Source organism: Girardinichthys multiradiatus, chromosome 20 (genome assembly GCF_021462225.1).
Source record: "Girardinichthys multiradiatus isolate DD_20200921_A chromosome 20, DD_fGirMul_XY1, whole genome shotgun sequence".
NCBI lineage: Eukaryota > Metazoa > Chordata > Actinopteri > Cyprinodontiformes > Goodeidae > Girardinichthys > Girardinichthys multiradiatus.
The window spans coordinates 30,721,757-30,728,501 of record NC_061812.1 but is presented as its reverse complement, the minus strand read 5'-3'; positions in this window follow the sequence as shown (position 1 = coordinate 30,728,501).

Below are 6,745 nucleotides of genomic sequence, written 5' to 3'. Positions count from 1 at the left end.
GTTAAAAGCGAGAGCAGTATGGGAAAATTATTTAGACTGTTAACACTTTGAGAACAAGACTTAATTCAGTTCCGCGTTTTAGTCAAACATGATTTCCTCCATACTGGCTGTGTTCGATTCGTCCACTTTTTTTTGGCACGGCGGTGCACAGCGTCCAGTGGATTTACAAATAAACGGACGAGATGTGTGGTGCCTACTCCATAGGCCGCCCGGTTGCGCTGAGTAAATAGACTTATAAGACTGTACTCTTGTGTTTGCTATCCGAACACACCTACCAGATCAGTGCGCGCTGTCCGGGACTATGTTTTTAAATGGTCCAGAGAAGCCCGTTCATTGGTAGAAAGCAGTCATATGTCCAGGGACCAATTGTTTATATTTTTATGGTAAACATTTGTTTCCAAAAACTCCAACAGCCACAAATAAATCGAGATCCTACATTTATTTTTTACATTTTGACAAACTGTTGAATTCAATGTACTAACATTTATTAAATGTAAAATAACTTAAATCATTACTTGTACAAAAACCCTTCAATTTTTTATAGTTGGCATGTTCAAGTTGTTACCAGGCGTGTCGTCATCAAATAATTACAAAAAATAAATATATAATTTAAATATATTTTACTCTTGTAAATAAGGTAATTTAAATAGTTAAAATTTGCAGTGCCTTGAAAATTGTTAATACCCTTTGAACATTTCCAAATTTTTTCACCTTTCCCAAATCTCGTCTTTCTAGCCTTTAACACTTTTTTGTTCATCCTCCATCTTCCTATCAACTGTGACCAGCTTTCCTGTCCCTGTTGAAGAAAACCACATCCAAACTATGATGCTGCCACCACCATGTTTTACTGTGGGGAGTGTTTGTTTTCCTCATCGCATAATATTTAAAAGCCAGATTTGTGGATCGCACAAGTAACACTTGTCTAGTCAACATATTCTTCCACCTGAGTTATGTAGCTCTGTAGCTCTTCCAGAGTAACCATGGACCTCATGTCTACTTCTGTGGTTAATGCTCTCCTTACCCATTCTGTCAGTTTAGTTGGACCACTGTCTTAGTAGGTTTGCAGTTTTGCCATACTCTTTCCATTTTCAGATGTTGGATTGATCAGACCTAACCCTATTTTAAACTTCTCTACACCTTCATCCCTGTTTACCATGTTGCTTAGTCTTCATAATGTTTGTTCACTAATGTTCTCTAACAAACCTCTGAGGCCTTCACAGAACAGCTGGATTTATACTGGGATTAAATTACACACAGCTGGGCATTATTTATTAATAAGGTGGGCCCTAAAGACAATTGGCTGCATTTGATTTTATGTTGGGTATCAGAGTAAAGAGGTATGAATCGGATTTTTATTTGTAATACATTTTGAAAACCACGTATCATTTTTCTTTCATATCACTGCATTGTGTTGGTTTTTCAAATAGCATCTAGTGTATTTATTTAAAGGTAGTGGCTGCATCAAGTAAACACTTTGAAACAGATAAATAAATACTTTTGGATTTCACCACCTTTCTGCCTTATTTGAGATGAGACCTCTTACCTCCATAAACTGTAAAAAGGTATGACTCATTCGCTCAGCCTTAAATTGTTTGACAGGATCTTCAGAAACCTCACATGTTAAAATGCTGCTAAAAATACTCTAGTGCTGCTTTTGCTTCACATTTCAGAAAAGGCTGATTTGAATGTCCCTGTTCTCCGTTTCGATTTGGCGTCCTGGTGGTGACTTTCAGAGAGTATAATGTGCAGGTGGCTCTGGTTGTTATAGCAAAAACAAATGGCGCATATGTAAATGTGCAAAGCTTACAAAAAAGTTTTTACAAAAAGGGCTTCAATACATCATAAAAAAACACTTTTTTCCTATTGTGTACACCTTCATCTGTTATAATGAAACATACAATTTGCACAGTTGCTTTAATTTAATTTATCTTCTATTGATAAGGTATCCTAAAACCATAAAATTGTGTGTTAATAATGGTTTCAGTATTCAAACCCAAATACAAGAGAAGCATTAAATACACATCAATCATCTTATTAACACAATTGGAAAACAATGTACCAAAGCCAAAGTTCTCCAACTGTACTACTTGGGTTGCCTTTAGTTAGTGTTACCGAGAAGATGTCCAGTTTGATATGGCTGTAAGGAATAAAGAGTTCGAAAACACTGCGTCTCCCCAACATGTTGCAGTGCTCAGCCAGTCAGCTGGCTGAAAGGAGGCTACCACACTTCCCCCTTGCTAACAAAAAATACAAATATGAATGTTTTTAAACAGCTCACATTGCAAAAAACAGATTGTGTCCTGGTGTGGAAACTAAAGGTGGGCCACTCATTTCATATGTTAAGGTAACACTGTTTTAAAATTATAGTTGGCAAGCTACGAGTGGTATTATGTGTAAAGAAGTTGACTCCAGGCTACCCTAGCAGACTAATAAATCAGCTTATATCAGCTTGTTAGACTTTTATTACTCTGTGAAGAGAACAACAGAAAGGCAGAATATTCTGTGCAATAAGCACTTGAAAACTAATACTACTTAACTTGGTGAATGTGCTTAAACCCAAGGGATGGGTAGCTTCAGTATGAAATAAAAATCCTATCAGTCTCATTAAATAAATAATCAGTCTCAAATCTTTAAATATCTTTCTGTCCGAGGTTAAATTCTCCTTTTCAGGCAGCCTAAATTGTATGAACGGAATGAGAAAACTATATCATGAAAATATATTTATTGTCAAAATCAGAATATTACTACTTCAATTGTGAATTGAATGATTACATTGCATCTAGTGACAAAAGTATCAATAATTATACTATTAGAAATCACTGTGATATGATTGATTACCTAAGAGGATATAACCAAACAAACATGAAATCTCACTACTTAAAGGGAACTCTAAAGTGTTTGAGAATGAAAGTTCCGGTTTTCTTTAGCTAATAAAGGATTTAACCTTATTAAAAGGCCTTTCTCTCTGGAAAGGTAAACTTACAGTTTATGCACATAATTTGGATTTTAAAATACCCGACTTAACTTTACAAAAAGCCTGGAAAAGAATTCACCAGATGAAGGCCTTCACAGGCCAACAGGTTCAGATGCCCCAGAAAAGCTTGAGATAAATTGATGAGACACTTAACCTTTAGTCCTGGGTCTCACTGTGTCACCTCTCAGTGATCCGGAATGTGTTTCTTGACGTGTGGTTCTGAGCATCTTGCTCGTCGGCTTATTAGACGGAAATTCTCTGTACATTGTTTGTTTGGCCCAGCCTCAAGGTTGTTTCTGCAGGTAGGCACCGGGTGTTTTAATTTTGACACAGGTGTCGGTGGTTCAGTACTTCCTTTCTTTGGATTTCAGAACCAATCCAAAAAAAACAGAAGAATCTTCCGATCAGTACATAAACAATGCAGCAGAGTTTTAACCAAGTGGATCAAATTTGCTTGTAGACTTGATTGGGTCTGTTTGGTGCTGCTCAACTGGTCAGGGGTGCATCGTTTTATCAACCTCTCTGTCTCTGTCCTCCATCTCTGCATCCTTAGTCTTCATCTCTCAGTTTCAGACTCTTGCATACTACTGGTCACTGACTCAGCTCTCAGAAACCCACACAATTCAGTGTTTTTGCCATGTTTACATTAGACAGCCATTAGGAAAAATAGATTTTATTTTTAAAACAATCTATTTTTCTTTTCAGAGAGACACTGTTCCAAAATATACAGGTCCTTCTCAAAATATTAGCATATTGTGATAAAGTTCATTACTTTCCATAATGTCATGATTAAAATTTAACATTCATATATTTTAGATGCATTGCACACTAACTGAAATATTTCAGGTCTTTTATTGTCTTAATACGGATGATTTTGGCATACAGCTCATGAAAATCCAAAATTCCTATCTCACAAAATTAGCATATTTCATCCGACCAATAAAAGAAAAGTGTTTTTAATACAAAAAACGTCAACCTTCAAATAATCATGTACAGTTATGCACTCAATACTTGGTCGGGAATCCTTTGGCAGAAATGACTGCTTCAATGCGGCGTGACATGGAGGCAATCAGCCTGTGGCACTGCTGAGGTCTTATGGAGGCCCAGGATGCTTCGATAGCGGCCTTTAGCTCATCCAGAGTGTTGGGTCTTGAGTCTCTCAACGTTCTCTTCACAATATCCCACAGATTCTCTATGGGGTTCAGGTCAGGAGAGTTGGCAGGCCAATTGAGCACAGTGATACCATGGTCAGTAAACCATTTACCAGTGGTTTTGGCACTGTGAGCAGGTGCCAGGTCGTGCTGAAAAATGAAATCTTCATCTCCATAAAGCTTTTCAGCAGATGAAAGCATGAAGTGCTCCAAAATCTCCTGATAGCTAGCTGCATTGACCCTGTTCTTGATAAAACACAGTGGACCAACACCAGCAGCTGACACGGCACCCCAGACCATCACTGACTGTGGGTACTTGACACTGGACTTCTGGCATTTTGGCATTTCCTTCTCCCCAGTCTTCCTCCAGACTCTGGCACCTTGATTTCCGAATGACATGCAGAATTTGCTTTCATCCGAAAAAAGTACTTTGGACCACTGAGCAACAGTCCAGTGCTGCTTCTCTGTAGCCCAGGTCAGGCGCTTCTGCCGCTGTTTCTGGTTCAAAAGTGGCTTGACCTGGGGAATGCGGCACCTGTAGCCCATTTCCTGCACACGCCTGTGCACGGTGGCTCTGGATGTTTCTACTCCAGACTCAGTCCACTGCTTCCGCAGGTCCCCCAAGGTCTGGAATCGGCCCTTCTCCACAATCTTCCTCAGGGTCCGGTCACCTCTTCTCGTTGTGCAGCGTTTTCTGCCATACTTTTTTCTTCCCACAGACTTCCCACTGAGGTGCCTTGATGCAGCACTCTGGGAACAGCCTATTCGTTCAGAAATTTCTGTCTGTGTCTTACCCTCTTGCTTGAGGGTGTCAATAGTGGCCTTCTGGACAGCAGTCAGGTCAGCAGTCTTACCCATGATTGGGGTTTTGAGTGATGAACCAGGCTGGGAGTTTTAAAGGCCTCAGGAATCTTTTGCAGGTGTTTAGAGTTAACTCGTTGATTCAGATGATTAGGTTCATAGCTCGTTTAGAGACCCTTTTAATGATATGCTAATTTTGTGAGATAGGAATTTTGGGTTTTCATGAGCTGTATGCCAAAATCATCCGTATTAAGACAATAAAAGACCTAAAATATTTCAGTTAGTGTGCAATGAATTTAAAATATATGAATGTTAAATTTTCATCATGACATTATGGAAAATAATGAACTTTATCACAATATGCTAATATTTTGAGAAGGACCTGTAGATACCAGAGCAGTGTGCTCAAGGTCTACTGAAAGAGACATAGATTAGGAGCTTCTCATCAACTTAATATCATCTGAATTAACATCAGCATTAACTGAAATGTTTACATCTGTGCATGAATAAGTGTTTTTAACGTCAGGTGTTGATACTGTGTTATGAGGTTTATGTATTAAAATCAAAATATCCATCTGTCGTCTACACTCGCTTATCCTTGCAGGCTCACTGAGGGACTGGTGCCCATCTCCTGTGATCGCTGGGCGATAAGCGGGGTACACCCTGGACAGATCACCCATCCATCACGGGGGGAACATAAAGACAACCATGCACGCCCGTGTAATTTTGAGTAACCGGGTAACCCAACAGTCATGTTTTTGGACTGTGGCAGAGTACCCAGAGAGAACCCATGCATGCATGGGGAGAACATGCAAACTCCATTCAGAAAGATCCCAGGCTGGGATTCAAACCCAAGGCCTTGCAGCAAGGCAACAATGCTAACTACTGCCCCACCTTGCAATCCTCTTGCCTCCAATATTTAAAAATAAATGTTACAAATAAAACTATTTTTTTCGAGTTATTTTAACCGCAGTGATGGTGTAAATACTGTCAAACTACAGCAATGTGATTCAATGTTATTATACTGTGACTTTATCATACCAACCCATACCCACTGGTACTCAGGAACCTTGGTATTTTCTTCTGTGGTGCTTGTTCCACTAAGATTAAGAACTACCGTGTTAGGGTTTATGTGTGGGTTAATGTGTGTGCAGCTGCTTGGAAAGTGCGCTATATTCAAACAATGGACCACGTGATGCAATGTAGAATGAGTTTGTCAAGCCATCAAATCCGGACATCTAGTGTTGTAGAGTAGAACAGCATCCTAAAACGTTTTTGTTAGGATGCTGTTCTACTTTTTAAATCCAGCAAACACTTTATTGTAAATAAAGGCATGTGTGCCTGGGGGTTTACTACAAACACAGTGGGAAATACCGCTGCTTTACATTGATTTATAATAAAACTACACGATTTGCAATGGCCTCATTTATTTAGTATTTAATAACCATTGATTGAATAGATTTAATTATGTCTTGCAAGCTGTGAATCAAATTATATTCAACTTTCTCTGTAATAAAAAGCAGTAGTAAACATTTTCAGGGTAATACCCATTTTATACATGTATTGTAAGCCATTTTTTATAAGCTGTGCCCGTCTAATCAATGCAAAGATAAAATAAAGATCCTTCCTCTGTGATACTGCATGAAGTGGAGAAACGTGTGCAGAGTAGAAAATACTGCAGCATGTAATTGAAAAGGGCCTAACAGGCTTCAAGAGACAATTTGAACCAGAATTACGTGCTTTGCTTAACCTGAAATGTAGCACTAAACTAAAAGTAAAGCAGCTCAGAGATCGATTAATATTTACCATTTTAGCACTG